The sequence below is a fragment of the Bubalus bubalis genome, chromosome 12 (genome assembly GCF_019923935.1).
Source record: "Bubalus bubalis isolate 160015118507 breed Murrah chromosome 12, NDDB_SH_1, whole genome shotgun sequence".
In the NCBI taxonomy this organism is placed as follows: Eukaryota; Metazoa; Chordata; class Mammalia; order Artiodactyla; family Bovidae; genus Bubalus; species Bubalus bubalis.
In genome coordinates this window covers 5665487-5692450 of record NC_059168.1, presented here as the reverse complement: position 1 = coordinate 5692450, position 26964 = coordinate 5665487, and the positions used below count along the sequence as shown (strand labels likewise).

At 46.1% G+C, this 26964-nt stretch overlaps 1 protein-coding gene across 3 annotated transcripts in view; it reads right to left on the bottom strand.

Moving 5' to 3' along the window:
• NPAS2 (neuronal PAS domain protein 2) overlaps positions 1-5801 on the bottom strand; it is a 207781-nt gene extending 201980 nt beyond the window's left edge. For all 3 annotated transcript variants that reach the window (XM_025260716.3, XM_044925671.2, XM_044925672.2), the window contains exon 1: positions 5696-5801. The gene's annotated coding sequence lies outside the window, so the exon portion shown is untranslated. The remainder of the gene's footprint in view (positions 1-5695) is intronic.
• Between the last annotated feature and the right edge of the window lie 21163 nt (positions 5802-26964).

Below are 26964 nucleotides of genomic sequence, written 5' to 3'. Positions count from 1 at the left end.
CATTGGAAGGACTGACGATGAAGCTGAAGCTCCAATACTTTGGCCACCTGATGCAAACAGCTGACTCACTGGAAAAGACCCTGATGCTGGGAAAGATTGAAGGCAGAAGGAGAAGAGGGCAACAGAGGGTGAGATGGTTGGATTGCATCACTGACTCAATGGACAGGAACTTGGGCAAACTACAGGAGATGGTGAGGGACAAGGAAGCCCTGCATGCTGCAGTCCATGGGGTCAAGAAGAGTCGGACACGACTTGGTGACTGAACAACATTAGTAGGGCCAGAGGGTGAAGGGGATCTTTTTACTAGAAGTGGTTCTGGATTGTGTGAAATTTTTATAAGATTATATCATTTTTTAATTTAACATTAAAAAAAAAAACATTTTAAAGCATAGAAAAAAGAATGAAGGGTAATACACCTTGAGACTGGGTAATCTCCATTTTCTTCAATCTTTTCTGTACTTGCCAAAAAATAAATATACATTTAAAACAGAAAAATAATAACATTTACAGTGTTCTCCAGTTCTCAATATTATGAGTCTCACAGGGTACAGAGATTCCTCCTGAGATTGGCCTGTACGGGTTTTGGTTCAGAAGAGGCTGGAAGGATCACTCAGGTGGGTTCAGTCACCTGCTTTCCTTTAGTGGGGCTTGTGTCCACGGGAAGCCCAGATGGTTTTCAGGGACCCGGGATATAATCCTCCGTGGTTTCAGCAAAGCATCAACACCCACAGAGTTGGAACCCTGGGTCCCGCCTCTGCTCTGGTTTCCATTTTAAGTATTCCCCGACACTTCCCCCCTTATCATACCCCCTTCATGGCCTTGGATTCAATCACTAGTCCTTCCCTCATACACATCACAGGGCCACAAACCTGTTGCCGTTCTCTTGCACTTGGTTTTCAAGGTTTATTTTGGCGGAGCATGGAGTGGGAACGGGAACAGAGAAGTGGTGGAGGCATTTTGAGGGCCGCCCAGTTTGCATGCTAAGTCACTTCGGATGCGTCCGACTCTTTACAACTCCATGGACTGTAGCCCTCCAGGCTCCTCCATCCATGGGACTCTCCAGGCTCTAAGAATACTGGAATGGGTTGCCATTTCCTCCTCCAGGGGATCTTCCTGACCCAGGGATCGAACCTGTGCCTCTTACATCTCTTGTACTGGCAGGCAGGTTCTTTACCATTCGTGCCAACTGGGAAATCCAGATGACTTCCCCTAAAGTCAGGGTGAAGGAGACTTCTGCCTTGGAACATCTGCCTTCCCCAGAAGTCAGGAGGAAGTAATCAGCTCAGAGCATGAAGTATAATGTGCTGGGTGGCGAATTCCCACTCACGCTGCACTGCCTTCAGGGAACTCCCACTAAACTGAAGAGGGCCGATGGATGGCTCTGACCCTTAAAAGGGCCCAGCAAGGGACACACCAACGCCCTTCCCTCCGAAACATATTGTTAAGGCGTGCCTGGTTACCACCAACACCAGTCGGTCTTGATCAACAGAATCTACAGGGTGAGTACCGGGAACAGCCTCAGGTAAATACATTGCTAGAAGGGTACCAGCAGGCTCACCAGAAGCCAGGGTCCTGCAGAAGAGTGGAGAAGTGGGTGCTCCTCATCATCCCATTTTGCATCCATTACCTTGCACGGCTGTCCGCGCTCTAGCCCCGGGCCGGGTTCTCTCCTGCCAGCCCTGGGTTTGCTGATTAACCAAATGGAATCTCTAATTGGTGAACTACGTGCAAAAATATTTTTAGGAACCTCTTCTTCCTCCATGCCTAGCAAGCCTCTCCTCTCCCATCAGCAGTAATAAAAGCAACCCCACAACCCACTCCAGTATCCTTGCCTGGAGAATCCCATGGACGGAGGATCTAACAGGCTACAGTCCAGGGGGTCAGAGAGAGTCAGACACGACTGAGTGACTAACACACACTTTTCTGTTATTCTGATGTGTCTCCTTCACTGGTCATCCTACCTACCTTGATGAGGTAAGTGTTATTCACACTATTCTTCTAACCAGGACACTGAGGCTCAGGAAGGTTAAAGAAAAAGTTGTCCCAAGTCACACAGTAGCTGAGCAGGAAGGCTATCCCAGATCTGTCTGATTTCAGTATTTGCATTTTATTTCCTGGCGAGTCAGAGAGCTTCTCATTCAAAGAAAACTAGAGGTCAAGGGTGGCCAGCGTGGGAGCCCTACCAGAAAAAACCTCTTTCCTGGGCCCCTCTCAGGCCACCACCACACTGAAGAGGAGTGTCCCGGAGCCTCAGTTCAGTCTCGAAAGACTCTCTCTTTCTCATTGCGTCAGTTCCTGGAGGCCAGGGAGGACCCATGTTCTTTCTTTTTCTATCACCTGGTCCTCCTATGCAGTAGATGCTACACCGGCTGAATTGGGTTGAGAACATTCCAGAACCTTCTAGAGTGTCATAGTCTCGGGAGCACGTGGGAGCTTTTAAGAAATGCAGGCTCTCAGGTTCCAACCTAGACCTGCTGAGTCAGCACCTGCCCTTCACAAGGTCCCCAGACAATCAATGCTACTCTACACTGTAAAGTTTGACATACCATCTTCTGCACCCTCCTCTTTTTTAATACATTTTTGTTTTGCTTTGTTTCACATCAACATAGAAGATTAAACTCTGGTTTCTATTCTGAATCATCTTATGGAAAACCACACATTGTCTTATGACCCACAGAAGTTCAAGTGATCTCTGAGGGAACTTCCCCTAAGAGATTGCTTACAATGCCAAGTGGTCCCCAACCTCAAAGAATTCAGTGAGAAACAGTAGTGCCTTAAAGACTGCATTAAAAACATGCCCCCTTTAAACATACATTCACATTTAATAAGTGTTTATTTAGTGCTCTAAGGTGCTATTAATCATCTTCAGATTTAAACTAGAACTACTCAGAGTTAAGTACCCCATTAGCATTCAGCAATTTCTACCCTTTGGATAACTGTCATCCACAAGTCAGCTTGTTTCCTACATCTACTTATCATTGAGCATCAGTGATGAACAAGGCCTCCTAGGGATGAGATGCTGGATGGAATATGAACGTGGTCTCCTATCTTTGCTACACATAAGAGTAAAGATCAGGAACCTGCTAGTCAAACACTTCTGTAAGCAAGTAACGTGTATCACTACTTAGATGCAAAATTCCATCAGATGCTTCTTTAATGCAGCCAATTAGACCGTGGCCCTAAGAAAGCCAAGAATACAGTGTTACTGGGCTATTTTCAACACCTCACAATCTGACCTCTCTTGAGAAAGAAATGCCTCTCTGTGCCTGAGATCAGGCAAGGGACAGTCAGTGCTCGGATCACCATGGAAAAGCCGACTTTTCATGGAAAGAATAAAATATATGCTTGTTTTAAAAAACAAGAAAAAGGACTTAGCCCTCTAGAAGCTTAAGGTTCAAAAAACAGACTTCTGAAAAATGACCATATATAGGTATATGGAGGACCATATAAAGGACCATATAAAGATATAAAGAGCATATGCATGCATTGTTATTTTAATCTGAAAGAAATCACTAATTTTGAATGTGTAACCTAAAAACTAGTAGCAGTAGTAACAGTCAGCTATAAAGATTACCAAGAGTTAAAAAAGACTGTTCCAAAAAATAAGATGAATTCAACTTCATCATTACATATAACAGATGATATGTGTCATTTTACACTATTTTTATTATTTTGTTTATCATTTCATTATTACATAGCCAGAAATAGTAAAAAGGGCCCAAACTCTTAACAAGAATCAAATAAGCTTAAAACAATTGTTATTTTCTACAGAAAGATGAATTCTTGAGCCACCATCTGAACACTCACTTCCAATCAGGGAATTTTTTTTTTCAACATGCTAATTAGTGATGCCTCACTTGGTTCTTTTCTGGGCATGTTTAACTCTTTGGGAGGTAACATTTTATTTGTAACATATTTCCTCTAGAATATATTCCCTTCTCTGGCCTCCATGGGAGTCACTATGGGGAGCAGTGAGAATCAAACTAATTTTACATCTGCTGCAGTGGGACAGATCAGCAAATAAATATATGCATCGATTTCCAAGGAGAAAATGGCTAAAAGCAGCATATTTATAATTCCTCTAAGCCACACTTCGCATCTCTCTGTGAGACGGAAGACGATTATTGAAAGCCTTTGCTGTGTACACTTTATTTTTAACTAAATCTTTAAGTAGACTGCTGAGAAATGCCAATACTTCTACCAGTCCTGCTTTAGCTGTGCAATCAAACAGATCGTTTGCTTTTGCAAAATAGTGATCCAAGCCTGAATAGCTCTTTTAAACATCATATTTATTGCAGTTATTTTAAAATACATTTCGGGGTTAATTTTTGGCAAACTTCTCCTTTAAGAAATCTTCTGGACAGAAAGCCAGAGTTAAACTTGCCCTTGAATTTTGAACTTGCACCTCCCAAGGAAGAACAATTAAAACTAGCTGTGTTTTTAATGCACCTCATAATGAGTTGGTCAGTTCACTGATCAGGGACTGAGTTAGTTTGTGTCTCCTAGACAGAGGGATAGACAGAGCTGAACCCTGCCAGGAACTGCCTTAGAACTAATTAACTGCAAAGTCCAAACGGGGAAAACCCTCCTATTAAGGAAAAAAATGGTTCCGGTTCTAAATGATCAATTATGACCAGTTCGTCTCTGCTAATTAAGTTAATTTAATAACTACTCCATATTTTGCCGTAAAGAAATAGGCCAATCAATATAATGAATCAAAGGAGTAGGCATTAAACACCAAACTCACCGAGTTCTCTCTTTCCAGACCCCTTTTGAACACCTGTTGAACCCAGGGGCTTTCAACTTTGCGAACTAAAGCCTCCTGGATACAACCGTGGCAGCTTTTAGACTTTCTGGAAGTGCGTGTGTATTTTTAAGGTTTCCATCTTGCTTAATCAACAGAGCTGGTTACTAATTATTTATGAATCATGGGGCTGAAAACAAACTTTCTTACCTTAAGCAGTTAAGGAGTGCCAGATAGAGAAGAGGGGTTTGTTTTTAATTTGGCCTTTTGGTACACCTCCCTACACCCAGGTTACCCGCCCCGTGCGGATCTCTGGAAAGGTCAAAGGTAAGCCTCCTTCCTCGGCTCGGGGGAGGGAGCACACCTCCCAACAAAACAACGCGCTGGCATCCAACCTGGGGAGCAAGGCGGCGAGCAGGGCCGGGCTACGCGTGTCCAGGATGCAGGCTCGGCACCCATTATGGCCCGGAACCAATTCCAATCTAGGGACCCGCTGAGATCGTGGGCCCGGGGCGCTCATGCCACCCTTTCCGGGGGTCCCCGGCGCCCCACGCGCTGGAGAGCGCGCGACGGGGCTCAGGGAAACCTCTGGGCGACCTTCGAGGCTGCTACCAGGGCACGGCCTCCACCCACCCCGACGGTACTCTCTGAGCACCCCGGATCGGGGTGTCTCATCCTCTGCCTCCTACGGCGAGACGCACACGGACACTACCCGCCCGGCCGCCGCCGCGATCCCGCAGGACGCGATGTTCCCGCCGCAGGACCAGGGGCTGGGGGTGGGGACCCAACCGCCCTGTGCCCCAGGCCCCCGGCGAAGCGCAGTCCCGGGCCGGGGCGTCCCTCCTCGCTCCGTGCGTCCACCGCGCCGGCAGGCAGGTGATGAAGTCCCACGAACCTGCGCGCGCGCGGCCTCCCATCTGGGGGCCCCGCGTCCCGGGGCTCGGCCCTTACCTCGGAGCGGGCCGGGGCAGCCCCGCGGGGCCGGGCGCGGGCTGGGCCCGGGAGACGCGCCTCCCGCCGCCGCTGGGAGCCGAGGCGGCGAGCGGGCGCGGCGAGCTCCTCCCGGGCGGCGGCGGGAGGCGCTGCTCTCGCTGCTGCCGCCGCCGCCGCGGCTGCGGGTCTCAAAGCTACGCCGCCGCCGTGCGTCCCTAGGCTCCTGCGGGAGGCCGGCTGCTCGCGCGGCAAACTCTTCCGCACGCAGAGCCGGCGGGGAGAGGAGCCGCCGCCGCCACCGCCGCCGCCGCCGCCGCCGCCTCTTCCTCCTCCCCCGCCCTCCTCCCGCCTCCTCTTGGTCCTCCTCCTCCTCCTCCTCCTTCCCTGCGCTCCCGCGGCCGCAGCCGGCCGGGTCTCTCCTGGCCGCAAGCCGGGCCCTGGCCGCGACCCAGCCTGGGACCCGCACCCTGCGCTCCCTACGAGCAGATGGACCCCTGGACCCACCTCCCACCCGCCAGCTTCCCTGAGCGGCGGAGACACCCGCGCCCAAGGCCTCCACCGCAGGGCGGCTGCCGGGGACGCGCGGCATGGTCCGGCCGAGGGTGCGGGGCGGGGACGGCGTGTGCTTAGAGGGGAACTGTCCGAAGGAGAGGCCAGTGGAGGTCCCGTTCAAGTTGTCAGGGGGGGTGGCGGGGAATCGCCCTCCCCTGCGCGCTGCCACCCCGCTGTCCAGTGCGTTGGGGGGCCAGTGCGCCACCGCGGCCCCCAGCACGCCGTCCTCATGGGGCAGCCCTGCGCGCAGACCACTGCGCTTTCCCGGAGAGCTGCGGGCGGGGATCGGGGAGACGCCGGCGAGCGCAGAGGACCGCGGCGCCTGCTGGGGAGGAACGATCACTGTTTCTTCCGAAGCGAACGTAGCCGGTCCGGAAAATGGGTCAAGGATGGAAAGGAGCCCCTCCTATAGGGCTTGGGGGCCGCGGCCAGGAGCGCGCACCCGGAGCTCCAAGCTGCGGCTCCCTCCCCTCCCCCGCTGCCCTCCTCTCCTTTTGCACCAGTGCAGGAAATGTTCCACTGACCTACATATTTTTCCAAACATACGTGACCTTTTTTTTTTTTTCCCCTCTGTGGGAGGAGACAGGCGAGAATCCAAAAAAAAAAAAAAAAGAAAGAAGCTGGAGCAGTGCGCGCGAGAAAACAAGGAGGCATTCAGCAAGGCTCCCGCAAACAGCGAACACAGACACGTGCGCATAAACAGTCAGGGGAGCCCGGAGCCGCTGTTGCAACCTCTGCGGGGCTCCAAGACAGAGTCGGTGGGAAATAAAGACCACGCGCCCCGTCGGGGCCCGGAACGGTGTCCCGGCTCCTCTAGACTCACAAACCCCTGTTCATCCTAGGCGCCAGGGAAGAAGCCCCAAAGAGGCGATAGGTTCCCCATCCCCGCGAGGTCACCCCCAGGACATCACAGAGGCATGTTGCCTGGCGCAGCGCTCGGCGCCCAGCTGCCTTTTTCGGATGTCCCCGGGTCCTTTGTACAATTAGAGGAAAGTGCCCCCACCAGTCCTGTCCCATCACACTATCTTCCCAGGCCTCTCAGAACATCAGATGGGCCCCCCACTCGGTTCCAGGGCCCTGGCTTTATTTTCTCCGAGCTCAAGACAAACCCTCTCCAGCGCAGACCCGACCCACAGCGCCTTATTTGGGCATGCAACTCGGCACTGTCAATTAGATCAAAACGTTCACACAGACCTCCCTTTTCCCCCCTGTAAAGTAGGTCATTCTCTTTATTTCCCACTTGCATTATTTTTGTCTAATTCTCCTCCTGAAAAATAATCAGCCCTCAGGAGCTTTGCGCATCCTGAGAAGCTGTTATTCTTAGCCTTGTAGGGCTTTTCAAGAAGGAGGAGGAGGCATTTGGCACGTTGTGGTTTTGAAGTCCCTCCCTTTCCAAAAGGAGAACATTTGAAAACTTTATGTTGCTTTGTTTCTCTACCCCCTCCCTTTCCTTCGGGCAAGTAGGTTTCACCCTGCCCTTACTGTGAGGCTATGACTAATATCTACTAAAGGATAAAGTTCTGTGCTCTTAACCGGATTTAATGCAGAATTTAAAGTCACCTCCCTTCCTTTCTTGCTTTGAAAGAGATTTCAGCTCCCTCCTCCTTCTCCCTTTTGGGAACCAGCTGAACCATCTTTAAATGATCTTTTAGAAAACAAATGAACTACAGAAATAATCCAGCAGGCGCAGCTGCCCCACCGTGCAGCAGGTATTTTTGCTAGGGTCTGTTTTCACCTGTTGCCTGGTAGGATCTCCCATTAAATGTGTGGCTCCTGCCTTCTGATCATGGAGATATTGTATATGTTGTTGTACTCACTCCAGATGCCATCCTGTCTCCTAGTGTTAATTCCACCTGTCTGAGCATAAAGGGGAGTGGATCTGCAGCAGAGAACCCAGTCAGGACCCGAGCAGAGTTGAAGAGGGACATTTACCTCCTGTTCATTCTCTGCACTTGGCACTTCAGTTCCTTTAACTGGCATTTCTTGAAGGCTTGTCAGGAATCAGGCTGGGCCTGTCCTGTGAGCAATGGAGGGAAACTTGACAGCTGTTTATGTCTGTACAAGAAGGGTTTACAATGTGGAGGCAGGGATAAAGAGGAGGCCGATAGGGTGAGTGCCATAAGACCTAGTGACCTGCGTTCGAGAGAGGGAATAAGGATGGGCTTCCTGGAGGAAGTGACATTGCTGTTAGGATTTTTCATCAGCCAGATAACAAAGTCACATTGGCTCATAATCTGCGCATTATTCAAAATGTACAGCCTAGAGCAAAAGAAACTATTGCAAAACCACATTGTCAATTTGGGGAAATTCTCAAGTCTCAGATGGTTCGTCCTTTAAAAGGACATGGATTTATTAATGAATGAATGTTGCAGTGATACATCCAGGAACCCCAGCTAGTTTTCAAAGAATGACTATTTATGGGTGGGAGGGAGAGGAAATGATTCATTCTAGTTGGTTATATCAATCTTTAAAGGTAGCAGAGAAACTATCTGAAGTTTTTGCTGTCTAATCAGATATTCTTTTCTCTCATAGAAGTTGTGGCATATCCTGATTAAAAATATTTAGCTGATTAAATTCTCAAAATATATACAGTAGAAGTATCTGTATATGGTGCTACGCACAGGTGAGAACATGTGGATGATTACAAGAGTTAGAGTACTAGCTCAAATCTGGGACCGATATTAGTACATGCAGTTGTGCATGTGCTCAGCCGTGTCTGACTCTTTGCGACCCCATGGAGCCTGCCAGGCTCCTATTTCCTTGGGATTCTTCAGGCAAGAATATTGGAGTGGGTTGCCATTCCATTCTGCAGGGGATCTTCCCAACCCAGGGCTTGAACCCATGTCTCCTGTGGCTCCTACATTGGCAGGTGGGGTTCTTTACCAGAAGCACCACTCCCTAGACATATAAAGTCAGTAAGTTAAACTCACACTTCAGGAGAAACACCAAGTACAGTGTTCCATGCTAGATGATATCATCACATTTTGGGGGACTAATTGTAAGATAGAGGGGCCTTAAAAAAATTTTTTTTAATGAATGCCCAGAAGCTGTTTTATGGATTTACATCTCTGAGTAGTAGTTTTCACTTAAAATTTAAAAAAAGAAACCACAATTCTATGCATCACTGAGTAGAATAATGTGCTAGGGAAGAAGATTTTTACAACTGAGGCAGAAGGGGAAGTTGGGTCAGAATGAGGATGAAGAGACCTCAGAGCCCATAACTGGAAATCAAATACTCAAAGGCCAGGGCTGATGAGCACCCAGAGAAGGATTCAAGAATGTCCACCTGCATTTGAAATGCCAAGGTTAGAATGTGAATGCCTTGTTTCTGCAGAAGCTTCATAGCGAGAGCAAAGTGCTGGGTGGGATTCAGGCACTGCAGTAGGCTCAACCGAGGATACTCCCAGGAAAGAATCCAGGCCTTGTGCAACTTGCCTGGGAGAGTGAGGACTGGACCTGGCATTGCTGCCTGTTAGATCATGTGGTTGGCAAACCTAAGAACGAAGTAAGATTTCCTTACAAAGCTGGCGTGGCGGGCCCAGGGAGAAATCTGGGCTGGCGGAGTCTGGAGGTGACAAAGCCTCAGCTAATCCCTGTAGTTGACTGCAGCGCTTCCAAGGACCACAGGAGGAAATGGTGTGTGTGGGTGCGTGCAAACACCACACACACACATCCTCCGGAAAAAGACGTGGGAAGACTGTTGATAATATGGGCACTTGAAAATAATCTTTCCTTATAGTTAAGCACCCCAAGAAGTCCCTTCACACACATAGTCTCAAAGTTTGATTTTGCATGTGTGCTAAGTCGCTTCAGTCGTGTCCAACTCTTTGTGGCCCTATGGACTGTAGCCTGCTAGACTCCTCTGTCCATTCTCTAGGCAAGAATACTAGAGTGGGTTGCCATGCCTTCCTCCCGGGGATCTTCCCAACCCAGGATGAAACCCGAGTCTCTCCTGTCTCCTGCATTGGCAGGCAGGTTCTTTACCACTAATGCCACCTGGGAAGCCCAAAAGTTTGATTTTAGGTTCCATTTCTCTCCTAAGGGGATCCTTTTTAAAAAAAAAATCTTTAATTTTAGAGCAGTTTTATTGTTGTTCTGTCACTAAGTTGTGTCCAACTCTTTGCAACCCCATGGATTGCAGCACACCAGGCTCTGGAGTCTGCTCAAATTCATTTTAGAGCAGTTTTAGATTATCAGCAAAATTGATCCGAAAGTACTAAGTTCTTATATAGTCTCCAATCCCCTCCACCAGCCCCCAATCAACATTGCCCACCAGAGTGGTACATCTGTTCCAATCCACGAACCTCCACTGACACATTGTTAACACCAGATTTATAGTTTTCAGGGTGTCCCTGGTGGCTCAGATGGTTAAGAATCTGCCTGCAATGAGGAAGACACAGGTTTGACCCCTGGGTCAAGCAGCTCCCCCGGAGGAGGAAATGGCAGCCCACTCCAATATTCTTGCCTGGGAAATCCCATGCACAGAGGAGCCTGGTGGGCTACAGTCCATGAAGTCACAAAGAGTCGGACATGACTGAGCGACTAACACTTAGAGTTTACATCAGGGTGGACTACTGGTGTTATACTTTGGTGGCTTTAGATGGATGTATAATGACGGGCCTTTGCCATTATAGCATCAAACAGTATTTTCACTGCCCTGAAAACCCTGTGTTCCGCCTGCTCTTCCCTCCATTTTCGCTAAACCCTGGCAATCACTGATCTTTTTACTGCCTCCATAACTTCGCCTTTTCAAGAATGTCACATAATTGGAATCACACAGTACCTAGCTTTTCATATTGGCTTCTTCTTAAAATGAACTTAAGTTTTCTCCATCAGCACAAAATAATATTACGTTGTCTGGGTGAGTTTTTTAAACTGGTATTTTAGGGACTTTCCTGGCAGTCCAGTGGTTAAGACTTCGCCTTCCAATGCAGAAGGTTTGGGCTTGATCCCTGGTCAGGGCCAACAAAAAACCAAGAAACAGAAGGCATATTGCCATATTGTAATAAATTCAATAAGAGACTTGAAAAAATAAGCTGACATTTTAGTAAACAGTGCTTTCTGTAATAACAGGTAACATTTGTCTAACATATGCCAGGAATTTACGTGACCTCATTTCAGAAGGCCCTATAAAAGAGTGATTTAGGATTTCCAAGCAACAGAGAAGAAATCTGACTTCCGCTCAAGGTACCTTCAGGGTGTTGGCAGATACGTGGCAGAGCAGGGTTTGATCCTTGCTTGAAGACTGCTGCTCCCGTGGTCCTTCCTCCCACCAGACCTAGCTCTCGGCTGTGTGAGATGCCAACACAAGGATATTTGTGGCATCATTCACTCCCCATGAGATCTTGCTGGATAAAGAACTGGTGCCAAAGCAGGCATGTACTGCTCAGTGGATGTGCATTTCTTGTCTCCGTTTTCCCTTGTTCTCCTCTCAATACATCAGCTATTAATATATCTTTACTCCACTCTTGAATCAGCTCTCTTCCAAGCACTTGAAATAGAAATCCAGGATGAAGGCTTGGGGTTGGCAAAAGAGCGACACTTGGTCCTGATAAGCCACAGAAAGAAAGAAACTCACTGGGCCGATACGTAGTATTATTGGCATATCGGCCTCTCACCAAGGGCAGGCCCTGTTTGACTTTGGTGACGGCCTGGATGGGAGTGGCCTTTGGTCAACATATGTGGTCTTCACACCAGCTCTAGGTTATACAGGTTGGGAATGAAAGCAGACTCATCCCGTGAAAGTGAGTTTGAGTGACAGATAAGCTTCCCTCACTTGGCCCATGAGAGGGGGACCAGGGTGGGCCAGCAAGGTGGAGGCCTTGCTCAACTGTTACGTCTGGTCATCCTTCTGGTTACATCAGTGGCCAGGGATGTAGCCTTTCTCATTGGAACTAGATTTTTTTTTTTTTTTTTTTTTTTGTAGGGGGGAGATGCTCAGCTCAGATTTGCTCCCAGGAAGTTTTTAAACAACCCAGGTGGTGCGAGTGGTAAAGAATCCACCTGCCAATACAGGAGACCTGGGTTGGGAAGATCCCCTCGAGGAGAAAAATGACAACCCATTCCAGTCTTCTTGCTTGAAAAACTTCATGGACAAGAGGAGCCTGGCGGGCTACAGTCCATGGGGTTGCAGAGTTGGGCATGACTGAGCACCACACACCGTGCTACATAGTACACACCTTTCCCAGTCTGTAGAAGTGGTTAGCCTGTGCAAGATGGGGAAAGGAACAGTGGCTTCAAAGCACACAGAACAGTGAATGGAGGGGAAGTCTTTTGTGTACAGGGTGTCAGGAGCTGGAGAAAGGAAGGCGCTGGGGCTGCAAATGTGGGTGGGCTGTAAATGAGCCAGAAGGAATGGGGGGTGTTTCTCAGCTCCTGCAATTAGCCGAGTGGATTTCAGAAGCAACTGTAGAGTCAGAGCTAAAGCACGTACAGGGTGGAAGCAATCACTTCCGAAGGGATGGGCCCACTGTTGAGACACATGCTTCTCCAACCTGTGTGGGAAACACCCTCTAAACAGGGCAGAAAGACAGCTGTGTTGACACACAAGCGGGCACTGTCCTTCACTGTTCTCAGCTCATGTCCCAGTGAACTCCACTAAGAGATCAAACCAGTCAATCCTAAAGGAAATCAACCCTGAATATTCGTTGGAAGGCCTGATGCTACAGCTGAAGCAAGAATCCTTTCTTTGGCCACCTGACGCAGAGAGCCAACTCATTGGCAAAGACCTTGATGCTGGGAAAGATTGAGGGCAGGAGGAGAAGGGGGAGACAGAGGATGAGATGGTTGGATGGCATCACCGACTCAATGGATGAGTTTAAGCAAGCTCGGGGGATAGTGAAGGACAGGGGAGCCTGGTGCGCTGCTGCCTATGGGATCACAAAGAGTTGGACAGGACTTAGCAACTGAACAACAACAAACAAGAAGAGGTCATTTAATGTATTTGTTATTTAGTTGCTAAGTCGTATTCAACACTTTTGCAACCCCATGGACTGTAGCCTGCCAGGCTCCTCTGTTGATGGGATCTCCCAGGCAAGAAAACTGGAGTGGGTTGCCATTTCTTTCTCCAGGGAATCTTCCCAATCCAATGATCAAACCTGCGTCTCCTGCATTGGCAGGCAGACTCTTTACCGTTGAGCCACGAGGGAAGTCCCTTTAATGTATTTACATGTGTCTGTTTAAAATGGGCATTTTCAGCTCATTTCTCAGACTGATTTCCATTTCTGTCTCTTTTTAAGATTCTCTGACTTGGGCGCAATGCTGTTCGAATAGTTAAGTTTCTATACTAACAGATGCATAATCATAATCTACCACGTACTTTGCCCAGGAAGAACATGTAGTGATCCGAAATTCATTACACAGAGTTCACTTGAAGTGAAAAGCTAATGATAGAAAAATGTTCTCCAAGGATCTATTTATAATCCCTCCCAAGTAGGCAGAAGAGATGCGTTTCCTGTATGGACAAGCGTTATTTTCTCAGTATGCTTTGTTACAAGGTTTTGGTGAGAAAGCAGCTTTTCTCAATGGCTTTGGTCTAACACTTGCATTGCCAGTGAACACAATTCTTGAATAAAGACAACCTCGTTCGATGTTTTTGAAATGTGCCATTGCTTGTCTCTCTGGATTTCTTCCTTTCAAGGCAAAGGAGTGTTTGCCCTGAAATTATAGATGCTTTTATGGTGGCAATGGGGCTTGACTGTATTTTTGCATTCCAGAAATTTCTAACTAAAGCTATTGTTGTTGCTGTTGTTTAGTCACTATGTCGTGTCCGAGCTGTGAAAAGAAAAGAGGCGAAAAGCAAAGGAGCAAAGGAAAGATATAAGCATCTGAATGCAGAGTCCCAAAGAATAGCAAGAAGAGACAAGAAAGCCTTCTTCAGCGATCAATGCAAAGAAATAGAGGAAAACAACAGAATGGGAAAGACTAGAGATCTCTTTAAGAAAATTAGAGATACCAAGTGAACATTTCATGCAAAAATGGGCTCGATAAAGGACAGAAATGATATGGACCTAACAGAAGCAGAAGATATTAAGAAGAGGTGGCAAGAATACACAGAAGAACTGTACAAAAAAGATCTTCACGGCCCAGATAATCACGATGGTGTGATCACTGACCTAGAGCCAGACATCCTGGAATGTGAAGTCAAGTGGGCCTTAGAAAGCATCACTATGAACAAAGCTAGTGGAGGTGATGGAATTCCAGTTGAGCTATTCCAAATCCTGAAAGATGATGCTGTGAAAGTGCTGCACTCAATATGCCAGCAAATTTGGAAAACTCAGCAGTGGCCACAGGACTGGAAAAGGTCCATTTTCATTCCAATCCCAAAGAAAGGCAATGCCAAAGAACGCTCAAACTACCACACAATTGCACTCATCTCACATGCTAGTAAAGTAATGCTCAAAATTCTCCAAGCCAGGCTTCAGCAGTTTGTGAACCGTGAACTTCCTGATGTTCAAGCTGGTTTTAGAAAAGGCAGAGGAACCAGAGATCAAATTGCCAACATCCGCTGGATCATGGAAAAAGCAAGAGAGTTCCAGAAAAGCATCTAGTTCTGCTTTATTGACTATGCCAAAGCCTTTGACTGTGTGGATCACAAGAAACTGTAGAAAATTCTGAAAGAGATGGGAAAATACCAGACCACCTGACCTGCCTCTTGAGAAATCTGTATGCAGGTCAGGAAGCAACAGTTAGAACTGGACATGGAACAACAGACTGGTTCCAAATAGGAAAAGGAGTTAGTCAAGGCTGTATATTGTCACCCTGTTTATATGCAGAGTACATCATGAGAAATGCTAGAATGGAAGAAACACAAGCTGGAATCAAGATTGCCAGGAGAAATATCAATAACCTCAGATATGCAGATGACACCACCCTTATGGCAGAAAGTGAAGAGGAACCCAAAAGCCTCTTGATGAAAGTGAAAGTGGAGAGTGAAAAAGTTGGCTTAAAGCTCAACATTCAGAAAACGAAGATCATGGCATCCGGTCCCATCACTTCATGGGAAATAGATGGGGAAACAGTAGAAACAATGTCAGACTTTATTTTTCTGGGCTCCAAAATCACTGCAGATGGTGACTGCAGCCATGAAATTAAAAGACTCTTACTTCTTGGAAGGAAGGTTATGACCAACCTAGATAGCATATTCAAAAGCAGAAACATTACTTTGCCAACAAAGGTTCATCTAGTCAAGGCTATGGTTTTTCCTGTGGTCATGTATGGATGTGAGAGTTGGACTGTGAAGAAGGCTGAGCACCGAAGAATTGATGCTTTTGAACTGTGGTGTTGGAGAAGACTCTTGAAAGTCCCTTGGACTGCAAGGAGATCCAACCAGTCCATTCTGAAGGAGATCAGCCCTGGGATTTCTTTGGAAGGAATGATGCTGAAGCTGAAACTCCAGTACTTTGGCCACCTGATGCGAAGAGTTGACTCGTTGGAAATGACTCTGATGCTGGGAGGGATTGGGGGCAAGAGGAGAAGGGGATGACAGAGGATGAGATGGCTGGATGGCATCACTGACTCGATGGATGTGAGTCTGGGTGAACTCCAGGAGTTGGTGATGGACAGGGAGGCCTGGTGTGCTGCGATTCATGGGGTCGCAAAGCTTTCTTTTCGCAAAGACTGCTGCTAAGTCGGACACGACTGAGCGACTGAACTGAACTGAACTGAGACTGCAACTTGCCAGGATCCCCTGTCCTCCACTATTTCCAGGAGTTTGCTCAAATTCATGTCAGTTGAGTTGGTGATGACATCCAACCATCTCTTCCTCTGTTGCCCCCTTCTTCTCCTGCCCTCAATCTTTCCCAGCATCAAGATCTTCCCAGGTGGCACTAGTGGTGAAGAATCCACCTGTCAATGCAGGAAATGAAAGAGACACGGGTTTGATCCCTGGGTCAAGAATATTCCCTGAAATAGGAAATGGCAACCCACTCCCATATTCTTGCCTGGGAAATCCGATGGAAAAAGGAGCCTGGCGGGCGACAGTTCATGGGATCACAAAGAGTCAGACTCGACTGAGCGACTGAGCAAAGACACCCTTTGAGGGTGGTTTTCTTACTATCCCCTTTGACAGATGATGGCCGAGAGGGGTTACATTATTGCACAGGTACCGCCGCTAGCAGGGAGCAGGGCAGGATGGCAATGGGGGCCTCCGCTGCCCACGCCGACGATTTGACCACCCTGCATTTCTGCTGGCCCTGGACACATTCACCCAGGTGACTGATGAGAATAAGCCCCTTCCTCAAGATTTCTCCCCATTTTCCTATTTCTTCATTTCTTCCCTTTCTCTCAGTATCTTCTGGTCATCTCTTCTTTCTCGCTCTCACTCTCTACCTCCGCCCTCCCCCTGTTCCATGGAAATGAACTGCTTTAAAGTATTCTATCTCATCTTTAACTTTGTTCTCATTTGGTGCTTCATCAGAGTCCAGCCTGGCCAAATCTGAAGCATAGAGCTGAGCCAATACCTGGTGACCTCAGGTTGTGTTGAGAGCCAATTGGCTTGACTGTGGTCTTTAGAGAAAGCAAAACTGGCAGGGAGGACCATTAAGTTAATATGCCTTTTACCCAAGAGGGGGACTTGTGCTGTATAAGGTGGGGTCTGTAGGCATTGTTTGAACTCATAGGGAGCTGGAGGGCTAAGGTCTAAAATACTAACCTGAGCCAACCAGTCAAGAAATCAACATTTGTACTCTAAATTACGGAGAAGGCAATGGCAACCCACTCCAGTGTTCTTGCCTGGAGAATCCCAGGGACGGCTGAGCCTGGTGGGCTGCTGTCTATGGGGCCACGCAGAGTCGGACACGACTGAAACGACTTAGCAGCACTCTAAATTAACATAAAATATGAAGACAGTGCATGAATGGCAAGTATAAAACATTAAGGAAAAACAACTGAGAGCTTAGAAATAAACCCTCACAATTAAGTTTGGTTGATTTCAACAAGGACGCCAAGACAATTCAAAGGGGAAAGAATAGTCTTTTGTAACAAACCATTCTGGGACAATGGAATCAATACACAAAAGAATGAAGTTGGACCCCTACCTCACACTATATATAAAACATTAGCTTAAAATGAATCAAATGCATAAAGGTAAGACTTAAAACTATAAAACTCTCAGAAAAAAACATAGGGGTAAATCTTCATGACCTTGGATTTATCCAAGGATTCTTAGCTATGACACCAAAACTACCAGCAACTAAAGGCGGGGGAAACAGACAAGTTGGACTTCATCAAAAGTAAAAACGTGTGATGATGCTATCAAGAAAGTAAAAGGACAACCCACAGAATGGGAGAAAATATTTGCAAGTCATGTATCTGATAAGGGACCTATATCTGGAATATAATATTTACAGAAACTCTTGCTGCTGCTGCTAAGTCGCTTCAGTTGTATCCAACTCTGTGCGACCCCATAGACGGCAGCCCACCAGGCCCCACCATCCCTGGGATTCTCCAGGCAAGAACACTGGAGTGGGTTGCCATTTCCTCCTCCAATGCATGAAAGTGAAAAGTGAAAGTGAAGTAATTTTTAAAAATAGTCAAAGAATCTGAATAGATTTTTCTTCAAAGAAGATACATGCATGGCCAGTAAGCAATGAAAAGATGATCCACATTCTGAGTCATTTGAGAAACGTTAATTAAAGCCATAGGAAATACTATTTCATACTCACTAGATTAAGGAAAGTTATGACCAACCTAGATAGCATATTCAAAAGCAGAGACATTACTTTGCCAACAAAGGTTCGTCTAGTCAAGGCTATGGTTTTTCCTGTGGTCATGTATGGATGTGAGAGTTGGACTGTGAAGAAGGCTGAGTGCCGAAGAATTGATGCTTTTGAACTGTGGTGTTGGAGAAGACTCTTGAGAGTCCCTTGGACTGCAAGGAGATCCAACCAGTCCATTCTGAAGGAGATCAGCCCTGGGATTTCTTTGGAAGGAATGATGCTAAAGCTGAAACTCCAGTACTTTGGCCACCTCATGTGAAGAGTGGACTCATTGGAAAAGACTCTGATGCTGGGAGGGATTGGGGGCAGGAGGAGAAGGGGACGACAGAGGATGAGATGGCTGGATGGCATCACTGACTCGATGGACGTGAGTGTGAGTGAACTCCGGGAGTTGGTGATGGACAGGGAGGCCTGGCGTGCTGTGATTCATGGGGTCGCAAAGAGTCGGACACGACTGAGCGACTGAACTGAACTGAACTGAGATTGGCTATTATTTTTATTTTTGCTTTTGAACTTTTAATTTTATATTGCGGTATAGCTGATTAACAATGTTGTGATGTGATAGTTTCAGGTGAACAGAGAAGGGACTCAGCCTTACATATAAATGCTTCCATTCTCCCCCAAACTCCCCTCCCATCCAGGCGGCCAGATAACATTGAGCACAGGTCCATGTGCTATACAGCACTTCCTTGTTGGATATCCATTTTAAATATAGCAGCGTGTACATGACCATTCCAAACTCCCTAACTTTCCCATCCCCCTGGCAACCATAAGTTCATTTTATAAGTCTGTGATTTTTACAATAAAACAAAAAATAAAGATAAAAAGGTGTTGGTGAGAGTGTGGAGAAATTGGACTGCTAGTGGGAATGTAAAATGGGGCGGTCTCTTAGGAAAACAGATGGGCATTTCCTTATAAAGTTAAACATAGAGTTACCATTTGATCCAGCAATCCCATCCTAAGTATATGCACAAGGAAAATGAAAACAGATATGTACACAAAACCTTGTACATGAATGTTCATATGAGGATTATACACTACAGCTCAAAACAGGAAGCAACCCAAATGTCCATGAACTGATGAGTGGCTATGCAAAACGTGTTCTGTCTATGTAACAGAATACTATTTGGCAAGGAATAAGAACGAATGAAGTGTTGACGCATGCTATGACTTGGTTGAACTTTGAAAACATTTTGCTTAGTGAAAGAAGGCAGTCACTAATGACTAATAACAGAATTCCATGTATATGAAACTCCAAAACTGGCAAATTTCTAGAAATGGAAAGCAGATATACTTGCCTTCTGTAGGGGGCATTTGAGTTTAAAATATCATGGATAAAGAGTACAGGTTTTTCAGGGTGATAAAATGTTCTAAAATTGATCGTGGTAATGACTATATAATTCTGTGAATATACTAAAACCCACTGAATTATACACAATAAGTGGGTTAATTGTACTGTATGTGAGTTATGTCTGAGTAAAATTACTAAAAAAAGAAATGAAAAAAAAATCCATTAAGGATATATGCCTAATTCCTCCTTCTTCAAGCCTCATCCATCCAATTAGCATCTTGCCTTCTCCCCACCATACCCCTCCCCCTTCCCTCTTCCTACACATCTTTCTGTGGCCCCAGAAGTGACCAAGGCCCCTAAGGTTCTCTCTTGCTCTTTTCCTTCTTTCTTGGGAGAATCCAGTTCTGTGGTTCTTATTTCAAAGCCTTTCAAATCTTTATCTCAGGTTCTGACAGCTCTCCGCCCACGTTGCCAACTGCCCGCCGATATTTCTGTGTGGGTGTCTCCCACTAAACTTGCCTCAAACCAACTTGATTCTTTCCTTTTCCCTTTCTCCCCACCCCACATCATTCTCCCAGCTGCCCTAGTCCTATGAATGATATGACTTTTCTTCTGCTTACCTGCACTTGAAAATTGAAGTCTGTCCTGAAATGCTTCCTCTCTCATCTGCTCTTGTCATTCAGGGACTGAGCCTGATGGATGCTCATTTCCTAGTATTTCATTCCCTCTTCTTGTCTTCCCTTGCCTGCTGTCTCTTTCTTCTGTGGTTCAGCCCAATTTAGGAGGGCTCACTCGCATTCTAACTATTCTAACTAGCCAGAAATAAGTAAAGAATATGAGTCACAGAAGGAAAGGAACCTAGTCATGACCCAAGGAAGGGCTTCAAAACTCTGCCCTGAACTTCATGCAGGAGATTTTGCAAGAGAGTTGGACGAAAGAACTTGAAACCCAAGGGCCTGGAGAGAAACCCATTAATTAATAAAGCAGTTCATCGTGGGGAAATTGACACATATGGCCCAGGGTAAGGGTTTAGAGAGCCTTCTAGTCTTAGGCCAGTGGTCATGGGGACATCTAGACCAGTGGTGCATGTGTATGCAGTCACTAAGTCGTGTCTGACTCTTTGCGATCCCATGGACTGTGGCCCGACAGACTTCTCTGTCCATGAGACTTCCCAGGCAAGAATACTGGAATGGGTTGCCATTTCCTTCTTCAGGGGGTCTTTCCGACCCAGGGATGGAATCCACATCTTCTTCTTGGCAGGCAGGTTCTTTATCACTGAGCCTCCAGGGAAGCCCAGACCAGGGGTGGACATACCAAAATATGTCTGTGCTCCTTGGTAATCAGCCACTGTGCTGAGCCCCCTGACTGCCCCGACAAGAGCCCTGTGGCTCCCAGGATGGCCTGCAACTTCCCGCCACACAGAGATCCTGAGAAGCCCTGCAGGTGGCCATGCTATCATGTAGAGTCGGGTGGCTCTGACTCTTCAACCACCTGGCTTCAATTTCAGTGTTTTCCCATGGCCGCCAAACCCAATCCACACTCCTTGGCATGCTCAGCACCCACCCACGTTAACCTGATCGCAGCCTAGCTCCCTGGTCTATTTTCCGTCACTCCCTACACTGCATTCCCCCCTGTTTATGACTTGTGCTATTCCTGCATCAAATTCTGTTTTTGCCTTTTTCTCCCCACTCTGCTGAAATTCTTTCTCTCCAACCAAGGTCTTGCTCATATGCTACCAAAAAGTCATCCCCGAGGCCTCCTTCCTCACTGATATCGTCAGGTACATAGAAAAATTATACTGACATTTACAAGCAGTCAGGAAGCAACAGTTAGAACTGGATATGGAACAACAGACTGGTTCCAAATAGGAAAAGGAGTATGTCAAGGCTGTATATTATCACCCTGCTTATTTAACTTATATGCAGAGTACATCATGAGAAACGCTGGGCTGGAAGAAGCACAAGCTGGAATCAAGATTGCCAGGAGAAATATCAATAACCTCAGATATGCAGATGGCACCACCCTTATGGCAGAAAGTGAAGAGGAACTAAAGAGCCTCTTGATGAAAGTGAAAGAGGAGAGTGCAAATGTTGGCTTAAAGCTCAACATTCAGAAAACGAAGATCATGGCATCCGGTCCCATCACTTCATGGCAAATAGGTGGGGAAACAGTGGAAACAGTGGCTGACTTTATTTTTCTGGGCTCCAAAGTCACTGCAGGTGGTGACTGCAGCCATGAAATTAAAAGACGCTTACTCCTTGGAAGGAAAGTTATGACCAACCTAGACAGCATATTAAAAAGCAGAGACATTACTTTGTCAACAAAGGTTCATCTAGTCAAGGCTATGGTTTCTCCAGTAGTCATGTACGGATGTGAGAGTTGGACTATAAAGAAAGCTGAGCACCAAAGAATTGATGCTTTTGAAGTGCGGTGTTGGAGAAGACTCTTGAGAGTCCCTTGGACTGCAAGGAGATCCAACCAGTCCATCCTAAAGGAGATCAGTCCTGGGTGTTCATTGGAGGGACCGATGTTGAAGCTGAAACTCCAATACTTTGGCCACCTGATGCAGAGAGCTGACTCATTGGAAAAGACCCTGATGCTGGAGAAGATTGAGGGCAGGAGGAGAAGGGGATGACAGAGGATGAGACGGTTGGATGGCATCACCGACTCGATGGACATGGGTTTGGGTGGACTCCAGGAGTTGGTGATGGACAGGGAGGCCTGGTGTGCTGCAGTTCATGGGGTCTCAAAGAGTTGGACACCACTGAGTGACTGAACTGATATATATTTCTTACATATGCTATATATGCATTTTTATATGTATATATTTTATATTTATTTTATATATTTTATGTATTTATTACATATATTACTATATAGAGCTGAATGTATTATTTTTTCATGTTTAGTTGATAACTGTATTTATTATTTACTGGCTGTGCTGGGCCTTTGCTGCCGTGCAGGCTTTTCCCTATGAGGCAAGCTGGGGCTGCTCCAGCTGCAGCGTGCGGGCCTCTCATCGCAGTGGCTGCTCTAGATGTGCGGGCTTCAGCAGTCGTGACACATGGGCTCAGCAGTCGCAGCTCACAGGCCAAACAGCTGTGGCACCCAGCTTAGTTACCCCACGGCACACGGGATCTTCCCGGCCCGGAGATCCAATCTGTGTCTCTTGCATCTCCTGAATTGGCAGCTGGATCTTTACCACCGAGTCACCCGGGAAGCCCCTAATTGAATATACTATTACAATCAATTTTTTAAAAACTGCATACAGCATATTTTATTTTTTAAATTTTTATTTAGTTGGCTGCTCTGTACAACATATGGGATCTTAGTTCCCTGACCAGGGATTGAACCCACATCCCCTGCCTTGGCAGCACAGAGTCTTAACCAGGTAATGCCTATATTCAATTTTTATAACCCAGTATCTTCCAGTTGTTATAAGGTTACTTTGGATGTAGTAAGCAAAACAGCTCTGCTTCCCCAGCCACTAGTCTACCCTGTAGCCAACCACACAGCCCCATGGCTGTCTGTCCTGTCTACTCATCTACTGTACGCTGATGGCCCCCAGGTGGGTGACTCTAGCCTTACACATCCCTCTTTGTCTTTGGCAAAAGAAATATCCTGGGTCTTAGCTTTGGCAGGGAAAGAATGGCATCCCAAAGACACAGAATTCACAGCCTTTCCTGCCGCACCTCGTACTTAAATGTCTCATCTTAAATTAAACCTCATGTGCTTCGGGATGTAAGCTGCACTATGTCTGAGAGTGAAACATTTTATTTCAACAACTTCTTCTATATATATATATATATTTTTTTTTTTTTTAAAGTAGGGACTGTTGTAGCTTTCCCAAACTGACAGAAAGGATGTTTCATGTAAAAATTAATACCCCGTTGGAAGAAGAGGGGGGAAAAAAAATCCCAACACATTCTCAGGGGTTTCCAAGTGGATCACAGCTCATATTTTATATCCTAGACACCGAGCTGAGGATCTTAGAGTTTGTTTAGGTTCAATGACCTGTTGCAGCATCTCAGGGTCAGAGGAGTCATGGGTGACTTCCTCTCCTAGGGATCCCTACCATTGTTAACAAGATAAATGGAAAAGACCTGCCAAGCCCTGGAAGCATAGAAAGAAAATAAGGCCGATTTCAAGAAATGAAGCTTGATTTAAATCCTGACTTGTACCCCCACCGCTCGCTGCCTTCTCCTCCCACTCCCTGACAGTCAGATCTGGGAGAAGGTTACAGACACTGCTGGGAAATTATAGTTATCCAGCCCCTTCATGCGTGGGGCCTGGGCTACCCACCAGGGCTTCTGGAATAAAGAAGGAAAGCTTCCATCTGAGCGCCTGAACCCATAGGATGGGGCCTGCATGGGTGTGAGAGCCGGGCCCCGGATCTTGAGCTGAATTTATATCCTTCCTTTTGCAAACTATCAGCGTGCTGCCCCTTCCAAGAACATGAATATTCACTCTGCCATTAATGGGAATGCTATTCCCACCGCCAATGGGAGGAAAAATGCCCAGAAACATGTTTAATGAATTTTTTTTTTTGATGCTTGAACATAACTGCAGTGATTTCCTGCTTCCAAAAAGGACATGTTGATAACTTTTCCATATGGTAATTTTCTGTTCTGATGGTTAGTGGCAAGGCCATTTTTAATACTAAATTCCTAACGGTCAGCAGAATTTTGTCCAGTTTTCAACTGGGAAGACCCATTAAGTTTTCCTAGAGGAAGTCGTTATTTCTTCTCTATTCAGAGTGAATAGACATCTTTGTCCCCAAACCCAGAGTCGTCTCATCTTTTCATATGTCATGACAGACGGAAGGTTACAGACCTAAGGCTCCCCCCCGACGGGCATGTCGTTCTCACGTCCAGAGACACGGGCGGGAGGTCCACTCGGGTTACCTTCTGCAATAACACTCTGTCTGCGTCGTCAGGGCAGACACTGCCAGGCTGAGGACAGAACTCTTTTTTCCATGCAGAGAGCGATCTCAACGCAAGCTAGGCTCCCTGCCCCGCAGGCTGTCTCACACAACTTAAAAAATTAAAACTGCCTGTCCCCTAAAAATATCAAAGAAGACGCTTTCAAAACTTATTTAGTATCTCTAGCCTTTCCTCCTGTGGCTGGCATCGACAGCAGAAGAAACTGCAGGGACCTACTTAACAGCAATAAGGCAGACGATTGTAGAAATGGCATTAGCTATGGAAATAACACAAATGTGGAGGTCTGACGAGCGCCTATGTGATTTACAACTCTCACCCATTGGAACTGTGAACTTTCATTTATAAAAGGCACATTGCCGCCTGAATGACCACCTCATATAAAAGGTAAATGAAAACCAGCCTTTTCAGATGCTATTTTGTGCAACCCTTCATTTCTGTGACCTCTTTCTTTCCCACTTGCTTCTGTGAGTTAAACTATTTTCAACTTGCAGGCTGAAGCAAATGATGCCTTTTTGAAGTCTTGGGTTTATTTACTATAAGTCTCCTACACATGAATCTTCAAATTGCAAACTTTCAAAGATGCAAAGTGCATTCACTGTCTAATCATGTAAGTTAGTTCTTGCGTCTCATGTATGTGCATCCTCTGCAAGTGATTGTGCTTTTGTGTACTTTACTGCTGCTGCTCTTGTTCAGTTGCTCAGTGGTATCTTGGTCTTTGCAACCCCATGGACTGCAGCACACCAGACTTTCGTGTCCTTCACTGTCTTCCAAAGTTTGTGCAAACTCATGCCCATTGAGTTGATGATGCCATCCAACCATCTCATCCTCTGATGCCCCCTTCTCCTCTGGCCCTCCATCTTTCCAGCATCAGGGTCTTTTCTAATGAGTTGGCTCTTGGCATCAGGTAGCCAAATATTGGAGCTTCACCTTCAGCATCAGTCCTTCCAATGAATAATCAGGGTTGATTTTCTTTAGGATTGACTGGTTTGATCCCCTTGCTGTCTATGGGACTCTCAAGAGTCCTCTCCAGCACTAGAGTTCAAAAGCATCAAATCTTTGGCACTTAGCCTTCTTTCTGGTCCAACTCTCACATCCATACATGACTAGTGGAAAAGCCATAGCTTTGATTATATGGACCTTTGTCAGCAAAGTGATGTCTCTGCTTTTTAATACCTGGTGTACTTTTCTCCTGGAACTAGGATTGAGAAAGAATTGGCCTAAGAGGTCTTTAAAAAGAAAAAAAAAATGATGCACTGTATCCCAGCCTTCTCATTCCTTCCAAGGAAATTTCTCTTGGAGCTTCAAAAACATCACAGGCATCAGAATGGAATAAGAGCCTGTGGCAACTCCAAGGCTTTGCCTGATGAATCTCTGGTATTTAACAAAAAAAGCCTTTATTTCATCGTCCAAAGAAGCAGTTCTATCCAGCCTCCAATCCAGAACCAACCTTGATTTCCTTTGCCATCATCCTCCTTATCACTGTCTCCAGAACACTAGAAAGGACCTAATTTCCTGGCCACTCTTGCTAAGTACCACATATGAGGACAAGAACATGCATAAGCTTTTAAGAGCTTATCACTACAGACACATACACAGAGTGTAGGTTATGCTTGACATATAAAACCTATTTCTGAGAAAAAATCAACTCACATGTTTAAGGGGAGGGAAGTGGGAGGGGGGTTCAGGATGGGGAACGCATGTACACCCATGCTGATTCATGTCAATGTACAGCAAAAACCACTACAATATTGTAAAGTAATTAGCCTCCAATTAAAATAAATTAATTTTTTTAAATGACAATACATAGCTTACATTGTTAATATAATATAGAAAAGCATAAGAAAGAAAAGAAGTCCCTTTATATATACATATGTATGTCAGTCTTAGTCGCTCAGTCGTGTCCAGCTCTTTGCAACCCCATGAACTGTAGCTGGTCAGGCTCCTCTGTCCATCGAATTCTCCAGGCAAGAATACTAGAGTGGGTAGCCATTCCCTTCTCCAGGGGATCGTCCCAACCCAAGGATTGACCCTGGGTCTCCTGCATTTCAGGCAGATTCTTTACAGTCTGAACCACCAGAGAAGCCCATATATATATGTTTATACATGCACAAATACATATGTATGTGTATCTACACATGAGATTCAGACAGTATAGAAATAGAAAGTCAATAAAATACAAAAGTCAGTCTTCCCTTTCTTTTTCAGGTCTTTCTCCAACAAAATAACTATTGTGAACTTGTCTTGATTCCTCCCAGAAATTAAAGAACTACACTTATATGTGTCAATGCCAGCTCCCACACTCACATGTACATATTTTACAGAGGGGTCAAAATATGCAGACATACTACAAATAACAAATGCTGGAGAAGGTGTGGAGAAAAGGGAACCCTCCTACACTGTTGGTGGGAATGTAAGTTGGTGCACCCACTATGGAAAACCGTATAGAGGTTCCTCACAATACTAAAAAGAGGGTTACCATATGACCCAGCAATCCAACTCCTGGGCATATACCCAAACTTTAATTCAGAAAGATACATGCACCCCCGTTTTCATTGCAGCACTATTTACAATACCCAGGACATGGAAACAAGCCAAATGTCCATCAATAGATGAAAATGGATAAAGAAGAGGTGGCACATAGAGACAATGGAATAGTACTCAGCCATAAATAGAAGGAAATACTGCCATTTGCAGCAGCCTGGATGGAACTAGATATTGTCATCTGAGTGAAGTCAGTCAGTCAAAGAAAGACAAGGGTCATATGATATTGCTTATGTGTGGAAT